A 20,845-nucleotide genomic window follows, 5' to 3' on the forward strand; every position below is an offset into this window, starting at 1 on the left:
CATGAGCAGCAGAATGGCCAGAAAGCCCCTGGTGCAGGAGTTCCCACCAAAGCAGGTTGAAGGCAGGTTTGGGTTGCATTCCTGCTGTCCTGGCAGTGAAATTCTGGGCAGAGGGCACAGAGGTGTCTTCTCCACGGGGCTCCAAGGTGACACCAAGATGCTGTGAGGGAGCTGAGCCCTGCCTGAGGGCAGACTCAGCCCAGCAGGAGCCCTGGGCTGACACCGCGCTGGAGTCCACAGCTGGCTCAGGGGCGCCGCCATGCCATGAGTGGGGAACAGCTTCCCCTGAAACAGGGAGAGCTGAACCTTGGAGCCACCTGCTCCACAGCTGGAATGGTGTCAGCATCAGGGAGCTGACTAAAGAGGAGAGGGAGGCCTTTGGTGTGAGATTCTGAGGAAGCCTTATTCGTTAAAGGGAACAGGCACCAAAGACCCCCAACCACCAGTGTGTCGCAGTCGAGGCGGTCATGACATTAAGCAGAGACCACAAGCAGTCTCAGTTGCTAACACTTGGCAACAGTTTATTAATGAAAATGGCTGATCTTTTATACACTTTCCAGTTGTTTACCCTTCTTCCACCTTAGCTATTGGCCACAATAATTCAATACCATGCCATTGGTGAAAAGTTACTCTGACTCCACCTAACTTTCCAAAAATGCTTCATCCAGCTGCAGAATGCTCTTATCTTCCTTCTCTCGATCTCCTTGGTTACGGCCTTGGAGAAAGCTCCTTATCAGCTTCTTCTTCTTCTTCTTACTTCTCGCTCCTTTAGCTAACAGGCCTGCTGCTAGCCCCTTCCACATCAGTGTGCTCAGGATTTTATACAGCACTAGAACTGCGAGTGAGCACGATCACTGAGCCAATAGGAAATCAGGGAGGGAGGAGTAAAAGGAGGGGAATACATCTCAGGGACCAATGGGGATAAGGGGGTGGAGAGTGCAGGTCACATGGGCCAATGGGGCCTCATACATGAGGGGAATTCCAGAGAGGCGGAACCTGCAGGGAAGGGGTTTACAGGAGACTGACAGGGAAGGGTCCAGAACAGGGGCAGAGTTTACAGGGATGGATAGGGAAGGCACTGGAATATAAAATGGGGATTATAGTGATTGAAGGGTAAAAGGGGAGGGATATAACCTCGGAATAATCTTGGGGAAGTACAACATACAGGGGGTGAACTGGAACAGACCATCCAAAAAACTATGAAATAAAAGGGCACTGCAACAGCACTCTATAAAGAGGGATGCAGCACATGTTTTATGGTGCAAAAAGAAAGGATCAATCCTGTGCTATTTTTATAGGGTCTTTTTCTAAGCCTTTTTATAGGGTTTTTTAAGAACATCCCCTGTCTATCCCCAGTTGGTCAGCAACTAGTTGTTACCCTGTATTGATTGGTCACTCAAACCCCTGGTGTGTACGTGCAGGAAAAGTTGTTTGTGAGAGATAGTTTTCATTTTTCTATCTAAGAGTGAAAAAACAGTTTATACAGGTGGCTAGTGTATATCACAGTCCTAGAGCTCTTTTTCAAGGAAAGTAGGTTGTTTTCCACAGTCCTAGAGCTCTTTCTGAGGAAAAACAAGTTGTTTTTCACTGCTCCACAACTCTGTTCTCACAAAAAATTGTCAGCTTTCTCATGGCTTCTGTCAGCTCAGGTCAGGATTCAGTTTTTTGGCCTTTGGCTGCTGTTTCACCACCTCAGAAAACATCATTACTGTCCCAAAAAATAAAAGCAGCTGAGATGCAGCTCACTGCCTTCTAGAAAGTGAAAAGAGATGCAGGTGCCTGGAGGCCCACGAGAGAAATGGTGCTATTGAAAATGTGAGAAGCAAATTTTATCCATAGAGACAGTGCCTGACCTCAAGGAAGACCTTTCCTACCAGTCAAGACTTCCTTAGTGTCCTGGGGTGACGTTATGATGCTTGTATCCCCATTCATCTGTTCTGTGCCTTTAAGACCGGCTCTGAAGAGTGGAAGTTTTGTTTGGGTTTCTCTTATCAGGGACACAGAGACGGGCAGCACTTAGGGCTGTTTTCGCTTCTTGCTTTCAGTTTGCTGCTTTGCTTGCTCTCTTCTGCTCTCGCTTCTGCTCTGCTTTGGCCTCTGCTTATTAGCTAGTTCTAGCTAAACAGTCCACATTCCTTCCTGGACTGTTTCTCCTCTCCTGTTTCTGTGACCATCTCAAACCTGCCCCGGACTGGGACCTGGGAACACCGAGGGTTTGCACCGTTTGGCTGCAGCAGCTGGCCCAGCGCCGGAGGGACTGAGAACAGAGCGACCGCCCACCGAAAGAGACTTTCTGATTTTGTCAGCTTTCTCAGAGCGGTGTCATCTGGTATTGTTCATTTTGTGTGCTGGGGTGTGCTGTGTCTGTCAAATAAACAGGTTCTTTCCACTTCTCTCCTAAGAATTCTTCCTGAACCAGTTGGGGGGAGGGGCCGTGTGGGTTTGCTTTCTGGAGGGGCCCTCCTTTGCAGATTCTTTAACAAATTTGCCCTAAACCAGGACAGCTTGGTTAGTCCAAATCAGCAAATATCAATAAGCTGAGAGCATCAATTTCTTAATCTTTCCAGGTGGTCATTGACTCCTATCGTTCTTGTGGTCGTCTGGAGGGAGGTCTTAGACTGATGTCTGCTACATGATTTTGTCAAGTGCATCAAGCTTTTTTATTATACATAAGCTTTAAATTGCTTTTTTGCAATATCTCTCAGCTTTACCTCAACTTCCTCTATTTTATTCTAAGCATCAGTCATCTAGCTACCTCATCTCTTTTGCTCTACTATACTTCTTTGATTTTGATGCTTTATTTGGCTATTTGGTCATAAAGTTTCAAAACTTTTCTTTGTGTCTATTTTGAACACAGCAGATAGAAGGATTTGCTGATTCCATGGCCAATTGACATGAATCACAAAAACAATTTCCACAGAATCAGGGGAGGATGAGCTCTGAGACCTCCAAAACCCCCTCAGCATGCCTGAGCAGGACCTGGGAGAGGGGGGAATGCCCAAGACCCCCCAGAGTACAGCTCTGAGAAGAGGGACCCACGTAACCTCAAAGTCAGGACACTGGAAATGGGCAATTCCTAGAAGAGTGTTTTTGGAATTCCTGGTTTTTGGAGGTATTTCTGGCCACCAGACACCCAGTGACTTCTAGAGATGGACTTGGCCAGTGGGACCTTCAAAGCCAATGTCCTGGTTTAGGGCAGTTTTGGGAGAAAAACCTCTAAAGGTGTTTCCTGTAGAAGAGCAAAGTCAAGCGGCCTCTCCTCCAACTGATTCTGGAAAAGTATTTCCTTTGAGAGAAGTGGAAAAACTGTTTATTTAAAAGGCAAAGCCCTCACCAACCCCAAAAATTAACAGTATTAAACAATAAAACTGCTTGCTGCTCCAAAAGAGATGACAAACTCACAATGTCCCTCCGTGGGCTGTAGCTTGGCTTGCTCAGTCTCTTACCAGTCACTTATCAGTCTCTTATCAGTCTCTTATGAGTCTTTCTGGTGCTGGAAATGCCGTGGCCCAGCCCCGGTGGGGCACAGGTGCTCTTCTGGGTGTTCAGAGCAGGTTTAGACAGGTCCAAAAAATAGGAAAACCAAAAACCACAGTCCAGGGAACTTCTCTTCCTCTGCTAGCTAAAACTAACTAAAAGCAAAGGAGGGCTCTGTCCCGCTGTCTGTCTGTCCACAGACAACAGAGGAGCCAGAATGTGGAGGAGTGAGAGAGGTTCAGAAAACAAACTCCATGCTTCTTCTTCCTCCGTCTTTGTTCTCAGAACCAGCCTTAAAGGTGCAAAGCTTATTTCAGACAAATGGGGATATGAGCATCATAAATTTATCCCTGGGACCCACAAAAGACCCTCAGGCTGTGTAAGCAGGACCCAGGAGAGGGAGAATTCCCAGGACCCATGGGCCCCCCAGCAGCTCTGAGAAGAGGGACCCCATAACCCCAAAGTGAGGACACTGGAAACAGGGAACTCCTGGGAGAGGTTTTTGGACTCCTTGATTTTGGAGATATTTCTGGCCACCCAGTGACTTCTAGAGGTGGACTTGGTCAGTGGGACCTTCGAAGGCAATGCACTCACATCTTGTTTTTTCCGCAAACCAGGATTTCCCATTCCCAAACCTTATCTGGATAGAGAAGAAGGCTACGAGGAAGCCGAAGATTCCCCAGAACACCCAGGCAGGTGAGGAGGAAGTCAGTGCCCCTTTCCCCCTCTCTCCTGCTCCATCTCCCAGCCCAGCACAGCCCCCGGATGCAGGACAACCCCACTGCTGATGCTGTCCAGCCATGGATGCACTGGGGAGATCTCCTTCCCCTTCCCTGTGGCACAGATGCAAATCTCATCCTCTCCTTGTCCTTCCTCCCCCAGAGCAGGAGCTGAGGATGGAGACCAGGGAGGGCAAATCCCCATGGCAGAACATCGTGGCAGAGGCCACTTTGAGTGGCTGCAGGGCACAGGAGTGCAACGGGGAGGAAAAGCCCTGGAGATCCCACAGGAGGAGGGGCTGCAAACCCAGCCCAGGATGCTCTGAGGAGGAAAGACCCACCCTGTGCCAGGAAGGCAGGTGGAGCTCTGGCCAGAGCTCTGAGGTGGTGGTCTATGAGCAGCTTGATGATGGCAAGAAGCCCCACCAGTGCTTGGAATGTGGGAAGATTTTCCCCACGAGCTACCACCTGGTCATCCACCAGAGGATGCACACGGGGGAACGGCCCCATGAGTGTGGGGAATGTGGGAAGAGCTTCAGGTTCAGCTCCCACCTGATCATCCACCAGAGGATCCACACCAATGAATGGCCCTATCAATGTGGAGAATGTGGGAAAGGCTTCAGGAGAAGCTCCAGCCTGAAACTCCACCAGATGATCCACACTGGGATACGACCCTTTGTGTGTGGGGAATGTGGGAAGGCCTTCCGTGACAGCTCTCGCCTGATCATCCACCAGACAGTGTGCACTGGGGAATGCCCCTGCACGTGCTCAGCGTGTGGGAAGAGCTTCATCGAGAAGTCCAGCCTGATTATGCACCAGAGGATCCACACTGGGGAGAGGCCCTACAAGTGCAGGGAATGTGGGAAAAGCTTTAGGCAGAGCTGCCATCTGAATGCCCACCAGAGGATCCACACTGGGGAGAGGCCCTATAAGTGCAGGGAATGTGGGAAAAGCTTCAGGAGGAGCAGTAGGCTGATTCTGCACCAGAGGATCCACTCCAGGGAAAGGCCTTACAAGTGTGGAGAATGTGGGAAGAGCTTCGGCCAGAACTCCAGCCTGATTGCCCACCAGAGGATCTGCACTGGGGATGGGCCCTAGGAGTGTTCTGAGTGTGGGGAGAGGTTTTTCAGAGCCAATACTGTCTCCTCAAGCATCAGCAGATTCACACAGAATAGAGGCCCTTCTGCTGCCCTGACTGCAGGAAGGGCTTTAAGAAAAACTCCACCCTCGTCACCCACCAGCAGATCCACACTGTCGGGAGAGGCCCTGACAGTGTCTCAAGTGTGGGAAGAGCTTCTCCCAGAACTCTGCTGTGACCCAACACCAAGGGAGGCAGCAGTAAGGGATGCCGTACAAGTGCCCTGTGTGCAGGAAGAGTGTTGCCTTGATTTTTTAAGATTTTCTAAGCCTTCTGGTGTTTAAATTCTTGTAGCAAACTTTCTCACACACTTTCTGTAAATAACTTATTGTTTTGCATTCTTTTTTAGAAGAAAATTTTGATGGACTTTTGGTTTGTCCAGTGTCATTGGAGAGGTGGCACTTTCACCCTCCAATCCACTGTCACCTTTAGAAAACTATAAATGTTGGAGTCAGAAAATAAACTTCCCTTTCCTCCCCCTTGAGAGCAGCAGTGTGTGCGCTCGTGTTGTTTTGTGTCCTACAGTGACAGGAAGAGCTTTGAGCGCTGCTTCAACTCCATCCCCCATTGGAGGACCCCCACTGGATGGTCCCCAGTGACCCTCGCTGGGCAGAGACTTGGTTATCCATGGTCCTGGTGATCCATGTTGGGAAGACACCTGGCCGGTGGTCTCCGCGTCTTCCTGGCTTCCCTTGGGCACTTAGACACAGCCAGAGAAAAATCCATTGGGATGCAAACTGACATCAGAATTTCATAGGGGACAGCACATTTTTTTTACTTTTGACACCAAAAAAGTCTGACCTTTGGCATCCAATCATTGCTTCGGGTGGCATCCAGGAATTCCAAATGGTGTTGGAGGTCTTTTCCAACCTGAATCATTCCATGATTCTAATTCTCTCTGGCCCACCAGCATCTTCCACAGCCAAATGGTGTTGGACTGGGTCAAAAAACCAGGATTTTGGAGACAATGGAGTGGAAATCCCTCTTAAAACAGGTCCTTTCTATCTACCCAAGCACATGGATCCTCAGCCAGCATGGACACGTAAATGCTTTTATTTTGGCCTTTATTTTCTCTCATTTTTCTTTGTCCTTCACCCAACATTGGGGTAAATATAAAGACATTTAAATATCACATGGATGGTGACATTGTGGGACATGGGTGTGGACATGGCTGTGGATGGCAATATTGGGCATGGGGGGATGTCACAGATAGAGATGGTGACATGGGGCTCTATGGCCATGGATGAGGACATGGGGGACATGGCCATGGATGGCGACACAAGTGGCCTAAGGCACAAGTCCATGGGTTGACATGTCCATGCCATGAGGTGTCCCATGGCCAAGGACAACACATCCCCACCACCACTATGATACTGTCCCTTTCATGCTACCATTTATTCCCTGCTCCTCCCCTGGCTGTGACACCCGCCTCGTGGGATGTCCCCATGTCCTGGTGACCTGTGTCACTCAGGCCACTCCCACCAGTGGCTCCAGCAGCAGCCAGAGCCCACGCTTGGCACGCAGGATCAGCTCGGGCTGGCGGCGTGGGGGTGACCTCACGTTGTCCCTCCGCAGCACCAATTGGGACAGTGTCAATGCCACTACCACCTTCATCTCAGCCATGGCAAAGCTCTGCCCGATGCAGTTCCTGCCACCATGTCCCCACTGTCACTGTCACCCCACTGTGAACCCAGCCAGGGACAGGGGTGGCACTTGGGGACACTCCTGTCCCCACTCCAGCACATACCTGGGGGCAGCAGAGAAGGGGATGAAGGACAGTGGGGACCGTCCCTTGCTGTTCTCTGGACTGAACCTCAGAGGATTGAACACCTGGGGTGACACCGACACAGTCACACCGAGGGAACACAGCTGTCACCACTATGGTGGCAGGGACACCTCGTAGGGTGGTCCTACCTTAGGCTCGGGCCAGAGATCTGGGCTGTGGTGGGTCCTGTAGATGCTCATCAGGCAGATGACCCCTGGTGGGATGGGAATGGCCGCTTTAGAGACAGCAGATGAGGGTGGGTGGTGACACTGGGGACACCCTGTCACACCCTTGGGGATGACATGGCCATCACGCTGGGGGATGTCCTAGGTGCAGCGCCGGGACACAGCAGTGACAGGATTGGCATTTTTCACATCTGTGACCTCCCTGTCCATGGGATGTTGTGTCAGACACTGCGTGAAAAATGCCAATAACTTGTTTTTCAAAATTTTAGAAGTCTAATAGTAATAAAATGGTTATAAAAATAGCAATCTTACTAGAGTAATAAAAATTTGGACAATTAGGATTTAGGACAATATGAGACAATAAAAACAAAGAGTTACAGACGGTCTGGGTACCTTTTTCTGGTACCCATTCAGCACTACAGCCAGATGTGCTTCCACAAACAAAGGCACTGCAGTTTTTTCCACCAAGATGCTTGAGCTTTACAACAGCAATTTCAGCTGTCAAACACAGAGGTTTGTAATATTGTTAGCATCTGTGCTGTCAAGGTCACGCTGCACCATTGCAGATGACAGTGAACCTTCATGGACTGTGTGCTTTGCAAATCTGGCAAATCGGTGTCACACACATCCCTGATTTTGGCCGTTTAAAACACACCCGTGTCTCAATTGGCACCTTTTCCTCAGCAATATGGGCTACAGTACACACAGGGGAAAGGGGACTGGGTCCCGTGGTACACTGGCAATCAGCTTTTGCAGCCTTGGGCATTCCTCAAACCATCCAAACTGATAAAGGGCCTGCTACACTTCCCAGAAAACCAGGCACTTTCTACAGCTCTGGGGTGTATCACACCAAACCAGCATCCCTCATTTACCAGCTGGACAAGCAATAGTGGAAAGAGCACATGGTGCCTGAAAAGGTATAGTTAATAAACAAAAAGGAGGTATGTGGTGAGACCCCACAGAGTAGAATAGCTAAAGCTCTATACACATTAAATCACTTTACAGTATTAGGAAAATCCCAGAACCCAGTTATGCTAAATCACTCCTTATCAATACAAACGTGTGATGTTCAGCTGCCCAAATCCAAGGGAATGGCACGAGACCTCCTTACCAATACATGGTGGGGGGGGGGGTCCCCGGGATCTCATTCCCTGGGCTTGGGGACATTCATGTGTTCCAACAGACAGTGGGACACATTGGGTACCTGCCAGATGCATCCAGCCTGCACTGCATCCTGGCAGCACCTCCTGATAAACCCTCAGCAGACACAGAGCCATGTGATCAGTGATTGATGACAACCTCATGGAAATCTGGGATTGCAGTTCACATAAAGATTCATCTGTTTACAAATTATTCCCCTGTTTACAAACTCTTTTCCTTGTCTACAGATTGTTTCCTAGTTTTTGGGTTTGTTTTTCTTTCTTTAATAAGGGTTGAATGATTCTTGTTCTTATTGACTGTTTTATTTTCTTTAAGGCTTAAATAGTTTGTTGTTTTTACAAATAAGTTGCAATCTGTAACCTATAAGTCTAATGCCTGGGGCATATTTACCTGAGCTGTCCCCTAGCAGTTCCTGGACATAAATGCTGCAGCTATAATGCAAATCAAAATTTATAGAAAAGAAAGGGTGAGATGTTGGTGTCACCTTGCCAGCCCCTGGGCTCAGTGACAAGAGCTTTGGCCAATTTGATCTCTCATAAGCCTGTAGGCATCTCAGTGGCCCAGGACCCAAAGAGGTCTGGAGTTCAAACCAATGACAGCATCCAGACCAGGCCTTTCAAATGTTCTATATAAAGGAGGGAGTGGAAAACAAAACCCTCTCTTGCCACACAAACATCAGGGTGAGTGGTGTCTGTCTCCTGTGCCCCTCACCCTCCACATGTGACCTAACACAGAGGCAGATCCAGCTCTGGATCACCTCCATGCAGGTGAATCCTGGTGTGTGATCCATGCTGGAATCTCATGGCTCCTCTCATTCTGCAGAAACAGGCAGAGAAACCAATTGCTTGACCACAGGTACAGAGGGGAATCTGTGCAGGATTCCAGAAGGGATATAGGGCAGGATTCCAGACCAGGGCAGGATTCCAGATCAGGATCAGGTCGAATTCTAAAGTGTATCTGGGCTGGATTCCATAGCAGGATCAGATGGGATGGATGGGGCAGCATTTGAGTGGGATTTCAGAACAGGATCGAGGGGATTCCAAAACAGATCAGGTGATGTTGGTGGAGCAGGATTGGGGTACAAGAGATGCAGTAGGATCTGGTGGGATCCTTGCTCTCTGTGGGCTCTTCAGCCAGATCCAACCCATGGCGACAGAGACAGGGTGACACCAACTCTTACTCTCATCACCAGCTGAATGATCCATGGTGCAGGTCCAACCCCTTCCCTCTCCCTGCAGAAAGCCACAAATTGCTGGCAGAGCTCATCCTGCTGTTCCCACTCATCACACAGCAGCCCTTCCCAACAGACTGACTTCCTGTTTTCCCATGTTTTAAACACAAGAATTACAGTTGTTCAAAATGTTTTATTTCTCATGTATAAATACCCTGGTTTGGGCAATAAATCTCAGTCCCATCTTCCAGTGCCCAGCATTTCCTCTCAGGGAATGAGGAATAGAAAAGAGGACATTGGGAACTGGGATAAAGACACTGGGGATGGGGACACTGGGAAAGGACTGGGAACACCAGGAGCTTGGAGTGAGCACAGCAGGAGTGAGATGAGGACGTGACACCCATGCCCAGATCCATTCTTTGGGATTGATTTCCCACCCCGTGTCCCATGTCCAGGAGCAGATACAGTGACCAGGGATCATGGGGACAGGGTGGATACAGGGGATACACACACATCCAGGGAATGGGCAGACCTGGAGGACACAGTGGGGAGGACATGGGGGACACAGGGAGTTGGGATCCTGAGGATGTGGGGAGAACGGATTCACAGGACACCGTGACTGGGGACACCGGGAGCTGGCTGGTGACACAAACACCAGGAATGGGGACACTGGGACTGATTCCCCTTTATTCCCTGCCAGATGCAGCCCCCTGCTCACTGCCCATCCCGGGGGCCTCGGGCTGCCCAGTGCTGCCTCCTCCAAGGAGCAGGCAGCTGTAGGCACTGCGGCATTCCTGCAGCTCCGCTGGTGTTCCCGTCTCATTCACGGCCCTGCGCTCCAGCAGCACCAGGCGATCGGCCCCATCCAGCACCCGCGGCCGGTGGGACACGACCAGCACGGTCTGGGCCAGCCCAGTGCGCACCCAGCGCTGTGCCTGCGGCCAGAGAATGCTCTCATCCCAACCCATCCAGTTCAGAGAACACTCATCCCAACCCATCCAGCTCAGAGAATGCTCATCCCAACCCATCCAGCTCAGAGAATGCTCATCCCAGCCCGTCCAATCAGAGAACCCTCATGCCAACCCATCCAACTCAGTCCTACCCTGTCCCACCTGATCCCACCCAGTCCCGACCAACCAATCCCACCCCACTCTCAGTCCCACCCTAATCCTATCATCCTGTTCTTACCATCTCATCTCCCTGTTCTCCATCCCATTCCCATGCCCACTCTGCCATCCTGCCCACACCATCCCCATTCCCACTGTCCCATCCCATCCTACTCCTACCACTCCAACCCTTCCCATTGCATTCCATCTCTGTCCTCATTCCAGCATTCCTATCCCCTTCATTCCTACCCCACCCTATCCTATCTCCTTGTCTTCATCCTTTGATTCTACTTTCCTGCCATCCTACACCCCTGGTCTCTATCCCACCCCACTATCCTGTCCTATTTCTCCACCTCGTTGACCCACACCACCCCATCCAATCCCTGTCTTCATCACATCATTCCCACTCCATGCCAATTATTATCCCTTATTGCCACCACCTCATCCCACCATCCCATTCCAGCCATCCCAGCCATCCCATCATACCCCATTTTCACCAACTGCACCCCTATCCAGACCAACCCCCTCCATCCCACCCCACTCACCGCTCCATCATCTCCATCATCCAGTGCCTCATTGAGGATGAGCACAGCTGGACGCCGGAGCAGAGCCCGGGCCAGGGCCACACGGCGCCGCTCCCCCGCCGCCAGCCGTCCCCCGTGCTCCCCCACCTCTGTGGGAGCGACCACAGGGGATCCGTGGGGTGCAGCCCTGGAGTTCTCCCCTCTTCTCCTACCCCCCACATTCCCCCACCTCTGCGGGGGGACCCTGGGATCAGCGGGATCCCAGCACGAGAGGTTCCTCCCCTTTCCCCTACCCCCCACACTCCCTCACCACTGTGTGAGCAATCCCATGGGATCAGTGGGATGTGACCTCAGGGATCCCCCGCACACCCCACCATGTGCCACCCACCCCGCTCTCCCATCGCTGCCAGAGGATCCTGGGATCAGGAGGATGTACCCTAGGGGTGCCCCATCCATCCCCCTGGCTCTCACCAGTGTCCCAGCCCTGCTCCAGCCCCTGGATGAGCTCCACGGCCTCCCACAGCTCTGACTCTTCAGTGCTGGGCAGTGCTCCAGCCCCAGCAGGATGTTCTCATGGATCGTTCCAGAAAACAGGACGGGATCCTGCTCCACCAGCACCACCTGCCCCAGCACCAACCCCTGTGATGCTCTCTTGGCTCCTGGTGTCCCCACCCCTGTTCCATGACCCCATCCCACCTTGGTGTCCCCATAGTGTCCATCCCTGATCCCATTCTCCCCATCTGTGTCGCCAGTGTCCCCATCCCTGACTTCCCACTTTTCCCATCCCCATTCCTGTCATCCCCATCCCATTTCCCAATGTTCCTATCCCATTTCTTGTTGTCCCCATCCTATTCCTGATGTCCCCATCCTCTTCCCAGTATCCCCATTTCTGCTCCCATGCTCCTGTGGTCCCAGTTCCATTTCATTGTTTGTTGCAGACATCTTTTATGGAAAATCCTTTCCTTAAGATTTTTCCTTCTGAGAAGCTGAGAGGCCTCAAGGAACAAAATGTAAACATTGATTATCTGCTACTGTGGAATGCAACAGGTGCACCTGTGATGGGCCCATGTTGGATGTTTGTAATTAATGGCAAATCACAACCCAGCTGGCGCAGACAGAGAGCCAACCCACAAGCCTTTGTTATCATTCTTTCCTATTCTATTCTTAGCTAGCCTTCTGATGAAATCCTTTCTTCTGTTTCTTTAGTATACTTTTAATGTAATATATATATCATAAAATAATAAATCAAGCCTTCTGAAGCATGGAGTCAAATCCTTGTCTCTTCCCTCATCCAAAAACCCCTGTGAACACCATCACAACTGTCCCCTGACCCCTGTCCCCATTTTCCCCATTCCATGCCCAGCATTCCCAGTGTCTCTGCTGTCCCACCTTGCGGTGCAGGTACTGGTGTTCATACTCTGGCAGCGGGATCCCGTCCAGCAGCACCGTCCCGCTGCCAGGATCCCGCAGCCGCTCCAGCAGCACCACAGCCATGCTCTTCCCGCTGCCATTGGGCCCCACCAGCGCCGTCACCTCCCCGGAGCGCACCTCGAAGCTCACGTCCTGTGGGATGGGGACAGGTGTGAGAGTCTGTCTGAAATATTCCTCATCTGCCTCACCATCGTCATTGGGGGACCACTGAAGAGTCCCCACTGTCTAAAATCTCTGGTTCTGAAGGAGAAAGTCACATGCCAACAAGGCCCCGAGACCTGAGAGCATTGTTAAGCTATTGTCCACAGGTGTATTTACTATTTGCTACACTGAGCCCAATGAGATAAAGAAGGGGGCACCTTGCCTTTTTGCAACAGTAGCCTTGGAAGCTGTCCCCTCTTTGCCTGGCTGGACTTCTCCTGAGTTTTGGATGGTCCCCCACAAAAGACCCCTCACTCATCTTACAACTGCCATGACAGACGGACTGAGATGTAAGAAGCCGCTACATCAAAGACCGAGACATCAAACCCCCATGTGAAAAGGCCCCCCACACTCTTTCCAAGGACTGGGACTGAGACCCCCAACCTGGGAGAGGTGTGTGGGGGAGGCAAGCTGACCAAAGTGAGATGGATGTTGCAGGTGTGAGCAGTGGACCACGAAAACAATGGCTCACGCCCACTGCTGAACATGGACTGTGTGTACCTCTTTTCCAAACATTATTCTTTCCTCCTCAAAGATACAAGAAACTACCTTTGACTAGGTTGCAAAATCCATTCCCCTTCCCCCATTGAAAAAGAGTATAATTGGGGTCCAGATGGACTGCAACCCTGAGATCTCCCCGACTCTGTAACAGGTGGATCCTCGACTGGACTGGACCAAAGGATTTCGTCTCTGCGTTTGTTAGCTATATCCCCCTCCTTCTCTCTCTCTTTTCTCTCTTTATCTTTTTCTCTCCCTTAATCCCTCTATTGCATTTTGTTGTGGTCATTTCAATAAAGCTGCATTTGTTGTATTACTGCAAACCCCCTGTGCCATGTTGGTTTTTTTGCACCCTGAGATCAATCCATGAACTATCACGAAACCCGTTCGTAAGGATGGATTGTGACAGCGGGTGATTCCAAAATTCCCACCCCTGGGAAACCCCACCTCTCCCCAGACCCACCTTCAGCACAGGGTGCTCTGGATTTCTAGGATATGTGAAGGAGACCTTCTGAAAAGTGACGTGGCCCTGAAGCCCGGGGGGTTCCCGCGTCCCCCCGACATTCCCTGCGGGTTTCCGATCCAGGTATTCCCAGATTCTCTGTCCAGCAGATGCGTTGGTCAGGAATTCATTGAAGCCGTAGAGCAGCACCTGGGGAGAAGGAAGGGGGTGGCACCGGGATGGACAGAAGCACGGTCGGATGGACAAACACGTGCATTCCATGGGATCACCTGGATATGGCTACCAACTCTGTCCTGGTACAGCAGGAAGGTGACGAGGACTCCAGGAGTGATGGATCCGTCACGGAGCTGCTGGTGGCTCCTGAAGAGCACCATGACCCGGATGGCCAGTTTGATCACCTGTAGGTGGGACAGGGATATTGCTGCCCCCAACCCACTCCTGGTGTCCCCATTCCATCTGCCCCCAATCCACTCCTGGTGTCCCCATTCCATCTGCCCCCAACCCACTCTTGGTGTCCCCATTCTGCCTGTCCCCATCCCACTCCTTTGTGTCTTTATCTCTGTTCCTGGTGGCCTCATCTCTGTTCCTGGTGTCCTCATTCCAGTTCTGGTGTCCCCATCTCACTCTTGATGTCCCTATTCCTGATCCTGATGTGTCACAGACATATTTTCTGAAAAATCTTTTCACCAGGATTTTTCTCCTGAGAAGCCTCAGAAATGAAATGTAAACAATAATGATCTGCTGCTGTGGAATGAAGCAGGTGCATCTTTGATTGGTCTCATGTGGTTGTTCTTACTTAATGACCAATCACAGGTCCAGCTGTGTCAGATTCTCTGGTGAGTCACAAGATTTTATTATTCATTCCTTTCTAGCTTTCTAATGTCTCCTTTCTCTTTCTTTAGTATATAATTTTTTTAATATAATATATATCATAAAATAATAAATCAGCTTTCTGAAACATGAAGTCAAGAATTTTGTCTCTTTTCTCATCCTGGGGACCTGCAAACACCACCACACTGATGTTCCCAACCTTTATCCCAGTGTCCCCATCCTGTTTCTAACGTCACCATTCCCATTCCTGCCATGCCTGTTCCTGAACTCAATGTCCCTGTTCTGTTGTCCCTATTCCTGGTGTCCCCATTGTACTCTGAGTGTCCCCATCTCAGCCACTGGTTTCCCATTCCTGGTCCCAGTGTTCTCATTACCAGTGTCCTCATCCTTGATCCTGGCATCCCCATTCTCTGCTGTTCCCATTCCCAGTCCCCCCTGACCCTGTAGACAAGGATGAAGATTGCCAGCTCCAGCTCTATCTGCTCCTTCAGCCTCAGCTCCTTGGCCAGGTTACATCTGTGCTGCTGCTGCTCCTCCTCCTCTGCCGAAAAGGTTCGGATGGTCTCGATGGCGGCAACAGATTCCTGCACCCCTGCAGCTGTGCGGGTGGATGCTTCCAGCATGGATCGCTGAAGTGCCTGTGGCAGCAATGGGGGATCTACAACTTTCCCAGGTCACCTTCCTGGCCCACCATCCACATCCCATCCCACCACACCCACTGCATCCCCACTATTGCATTCCTGCCATCCCATGCCCTTCTCTCTCACCCTCACCGTTTCCATCCATTCTCCCAGTCCTAATCCCACCATCCCCATCCCCACTGTCTCATCCCATACCCACCATCCCACCTTATCTCATCCTTCTCTTCTCATCCACACCATTCCCATCTCGACCATTTTGTTCTATCCTCATGTCAGCACTCCCACCATCTCACTCCCCTGGTCTTTATCCCCTTTCATCCCAACATTTATCATCCTCCTTTCCATTCTCCATCCCATCCCCATCATCCCATTCCCCTCGTCTTCATCCCCTTTCATCTCACCATTTCCACCTCCATCGTCCTCCTTTCCATTCTCCATCCCATCCCATCCCATCCCATCCCATCCCATCCCATCCCATCCCATCCCATCCCATCCCATCCCATCCCATCCCATCCCCACCATCCCATTCCCTTAGCCTCCATCCCAGCTCCACCATTCCCACCTTTCTTCAGTCCCATCCCACTCTTTCCCTCCTACTCCTGACCTGTTTGCAGGTGCTCTGGATGCGGCGCGTGGCGATTGCAAGGGGCACTTCCAGCAGTGCCAGCAGTGCCAGCCCCGGTGCCAGCCCCACCATGAACCCCCCCCCACCACCACCACCACCACCAGGGCCATCACCAGGCTCCGCAGCAGCTGGTTGGCTCCACTCGGTGCTGCCCTGCACACCCGTGGCACTTCCATGGAAAATTGAGCCAGGAGCTCAGCTGTAGGGTGGGAAAAGAAGTTGGGATAGTGGTGGGTGAGACCATGATCCCATCCTGGATGATCCCATTTGGGATGGGAATGATGTAATGGGGAGCAGTGGGATGGGATGATGGGAATGGCTGTGGAGATGGTCAGGGTGCAATGGGGCAGGACAGGGGAAATGGGATGGTGGGAAAGGAAATGGTGGGATGGGGTGATGGGACGGTGGGAGGCAGCTGGGGATACGCAACAGGGTGGAGGCACGGGAGTGAGAATAATGGGGACAGAACAGTGGCTAGAATGGGAAAGTGGGATGGAGACAGGATGGAACACTGGAGTAGAATGAAGCCAGGAAGATGGCATAGGATGGAATTGGATGGGATGGTGGGAATGGGGATGATGGGGATGGAGTCGTGGGATGGGATAACAGACAGATGGGATGGGATGGGATGGGATGGGATGGGATGGGATGGGATGGGATGGGATCAATGGGATGGATCAATGGGATGGGATGGGATAGGATGGGATGGGATGGGATGGGATCAATGAGATGGGATGGTGGGAATGGGATGGGATGGGATGGGATGGGATGGGATGGGATGGGATGGGATGGGATGGGATGGGATGGGATCAATGGCATGGGATGGGATCAATAGGATGGGATCAATGGGATGCGATCAATGGGATGGGATGGGATATGATCAATGGGATGGGATGGGATCAATGAGATGGGATGGTGGGAATGGGATGGGATGGGATGGGATGGGATGGGATGGGATGGGATGGGATGGGATGGGATGGGATGGGATGGGATGGGATGGGATGGTGGGAATGGGATGGGATGGGATGGAATCAATGGGATGGGATGGGATCAATGGAATGGGATCAATGGGATGGGATGGGATCAATAGGATGGGATCAATGGGATGCGATCAATGGGATGGGATGGGATATGATCAATGGGATGGGATGGGATGGGATGGAATGGGATGAGATGGTGGGGATGGGACTGGGGTGACAGACTAGCTGGGATGGGATGGGATGGAACAGGGGGGATGGGTCGGGTGGGATGGGGCTGGGCCGTGCCCCGTTACCTGCTGGTGTTCCCTGGAAGAAGTCCAGGTCTTGGTGCACCAGGTGGGAAAAAAGCCGCAGGCTCAGGCTCTGACGGAGATGCGCTATCAACAGCATGAAGAGAGACCCCCAGCAGCCAGAAAACAGCACACTGTGGGGACACAGGGACACGGTGACATCAGGGACATTGGGGACATGGGGACAGGCCCTGGGAATGCTCCAACCCACCTTGTGGCTCCAGCAGCCGCCACCATCCCGACAGCTCCAGCGGTGACTCCGTCCCCACTCCCAATGGCATCCAGCACCTTCCCGGTGGCGTACGGCCCCGCCATCTCCCCTGGGTGTCACCGAGGCTGCGTCACCACGGGTGTGACCACTGACACAGGGGGACCCTGATTTGTGTGGGGCAGGATCCGGTCTGGGAAGCGGGGATCTAATTTTGGAAAGGCAGGACACGATTTGGGCAGGAGACAATTTAGAGAAGTCAGGACCCAATTTTGGGGGTTTGGTGAAAAATTTAGGGATTTTACACCCAATTTAAAGTGTCAGTACCAATTTTTGGGGGGTTCAGCACACAATTTTATCGATCAGAACCTAAACATAGGAGATCAGGACCTTAAGATCCCAGGTCTTAGAGGTCAACATCCATATTTGGGCATCACACCATAAGTTTGATGGTCAGCACCCAATTTTGGGGGACCAACAGTCAAGTTTGCAGGGTCAGAACCCAACTTGGAAAGTAAGCATCCCATTTTTGCAGGGTCAGCACCCAACTGAAGGGGTCAACTCAATTTAGGAGGGTCACCACTCTATTTTAGGGTGGTCATCGCCTATTTAGGAGCTCAACACTCAATTTTAAGGCGCCAGCACCCAATTTGGTGGGGTATCCCAGATTGGGGGGTTCCCAATTTGGGGCTGCAGAGCCCAAATTGGGGGCGTCAATGCCTGTCACCACATGTCAACGTGCTAAGGTGACATTAGGATGTTTGTATCCCCATCTGTGTGTTCTATTCATGCTGGATATCATGTTCTGCGCCTTCAAGACTGGCTCTGAAGAGTGAAAGTTTTACTTTGGTTTTGCTATCAGCCGCTCCCCCACAGCTGGCGGGACACAGACATGGGGCAATACATGGTGCTGCTTTTGCCTTTTGCTTGGCTTTTTGCTTTTCTCTTGCTTCTGCTTTGCTCCTGCTTCGCTCTTGCTTTTGTTTCCGCTCATTATTTAGTTTAGCTAAGCAGTCCGAATTTTTCCCTGGACTGTTTCTCCTTTCCCTTTTTTGGACCTACTTGAGCCTGCTCCGGACCGGGACCTGGGAACACAGAGAGTTTGCACCTTGTGGCTGCAGCAGCTGCCCCAGGACCAGAGGGACTGAGAACAGAGCGACCACCCCCAAGAGAGACTTTCTGAATTTGTCATCTTTTTCAGAGTGGTGAAAGAGTGTTGTCATCTGGTATTGTTCATTTTGTGTGCTTTGCCTGTTAAATAAACAGGTTCTTTCCACTTCTCTCTCAGGAATCTTTCCTGAACTGGTTTGGGGACGGGCTGTGTGCTTTCTGGGAGGGCCCCTTTTGGAGGTTTTCTCCCAAATTTGCCCTAAACCAAGACAGTCACCCACCAACGACAGCCAGCACGAGGCAGAGGACAGCAGCTCCAAGGACGTTTCTCTGCTCCCAGGTCAGTGCCAGAGCGTGGTGGACGCTGCCGGGAGCCTTGGGGACGCCTCCGGGGGTCTCGAGGATGCTGCCGGGGGCCGGGGGCACGGCCCAGGCCAGCACGGCCAGGGCAGCAGCGGCGTGGGTGACCCCGAGCCAGGCGGGCGCCGTGGCCGCCAACAGCCCCGGGCCGGCCCCGGGCGGCCCCAGGAGGCTCCGGAAGGTTCCAAACACTGCGGGGGTGGCGGCGGCCATGACGGCGAGGGGCCAGCAGCCGGGTGGCCGCGGCCAGGATGGGCAAGCGCAGGGCGGCCTCGAGCCACATGCCCAGCACGCCCAGCGGCACCAGCAGCGGCACCAGCGGCACCAGTAACACCAGTGCCAGGGCGTCGGCCACCAGCAGCACACTGGGCAGGAGAGCAGCGGGTGCCAGCGCCATGGTGGGACCAGTACAGACAGTGCTGTCTGTGGGGTTCCCGGGGAATGAGCAACAGCCTGTGGAGGCACCAGTTAAAACTAGTTAGGACTGGGGTGCTCTCCTGTGCACACCAGTGCTCTCAGTCTAGACTACAGTGCTCCCAGTCTGGCCCCCTGAGCTCACCAGTCCACACCAGTGATCCCAGTTCAGCCTGGGGCACTTCCCAATCCAGCTTGGGGCACTCTGCAGTCCACACCAGTGCTCCCAGTCCAGCCCTCTCAGCTACCCAGGCCACACCAGTGCTCCCAGTCCAGACTACGGTGCTACCAGTCTGGCCCCCTGAGCTCAGCAGTCCACACCAGTGCTCCCAGTTCATACCCCTGAGCTCAGCCGTCCACACCAGTGCTCCAAATTCAGCCTGGGGCACTCTCCAGTCCACACCAGTGGTCCCAGTCCAGCTCGGGGCACTTACCAGTCCACACCAGAGCTCCCAGTTCAGCCTGGCGCACTCTCCAGTCCAGACAAGGCACTCACCAGTCCACACCAGTGCTCCCAGATCAGCCTGGGGCACTTCCTAGTCCAGCCTGGGGCACTCTTCAGTCCATATCAATGTTTCCAGTCCAGCTTAGGGCACTCACCAGTCCCCAGCAGTGCTCCCAGTCCAGCCTGGGGCACTCCCCAGTCCATACCAGTGCTCCCGGTTCAGCTCCCAAAAGCTCGGTTAAGGTTTCGCTTTCGAGCCCCCGCCCATCCCGCTCTGCCCCGCCCTCTCCCCGCCCCTATCCCCGCCCAGACCCCGCCTCCTCCCGCCCAGACCCCGCCCCCTCACGCACGGGCTCCTTCTCCTCTCAACCTGCTCCAGCCCCCTCTGCCTGGCAACTGATGATGTCACCTCCGCTTTGACCAATCACAGACGCTATTTCAGGCGTGGGCGTGCCGGGATTCCCGCGCGCGCGTTCCGGGAAACGGCGGCGGCTGCCGGGAAGGGACCGGGGCGGCATCGGGACCACAGCGGGACCGTCCGAGGGCGACACGGTCCGGACCGGGACACGCTGCGAGCAGCACCGGGGCCCGCACGGGCCCCCGAGACTGCCCGGAACCACTGGCGCGAAGAACCGGGAGCAGGACCGGGAGCCAGCAGGATAGACCGAGACCCACCGGACACAGCAGAACCCAGCGGTCCCCGTGTCCCCGATGCTGTCTCCCCCATTCGCCGGCTCCTGGCCCTGCTGGGCCCCGAGCGCGGGCGATGGACGCTGGTGGGGAGCTGATGTCGGCTTCGGCTCTCGGTACGGGGGGACCCCGACCGGGGGGGCAGGAGCCCTTTGAGGGGCTTTGGGATCCGATTTGTGGGTTTGGACATAACAGGACCCCTTTGAGGGGATTTGGGATCCGATTTGTGGGTTTGGATATGGCAGAACCCCTTTGAGGGGCTTTGGGATCCGATTTGGACATAACAGGACCCCTTTGAGAGGCTTTGGGATCTGATTTGGAGGCATTTTGGACATAACTGGAGGGGGACAGGATGCCGTGGGGGGCTGCAAGGCCAATTTGAGGGGTCAGGACCCAATTTGGGGGAGGCAGA

The 20,845-nt window shown here is 52.8% G+C and overlaps 2 pseudogenes; one reads left to right on the forward strand and one right to left on the reverse strand.

The window, feature by feature from the left end:
* LOC141727363 (uncharacterized) overlaps positions 1–5,696 on the forward strand; it is a 523,654-nt pseudogene extending 517,958 nt beyond the window's left edge.
* A 4,202-nt stretch (positions 5,697–9,898) lies between these two features.
* On the reverse strand, positions 9,899–20,261 carry LOC141727364 (antigen peptide transporter 2-like; annotated as a pseudogene).
* Positions 20,262–20,845: the final 584 nt, after the last annotated feature.

This window comes from Zonotrichia albicollis, unplaced genomic scaffold (genome assembly GCF_047830755.1).
Source record: "Zonotrichia albicollis isolate bZonAlb1 unplaced genomic scaffold, bZonAlb1.hap1 Scaffold_121, whole genome shotgun sequence".
NCBI lineage: Eukaryota > Metazoa > Chordata > Aves > Passeriformes > Passerellidae > Zonotrichia > Zonotrichia albicollis.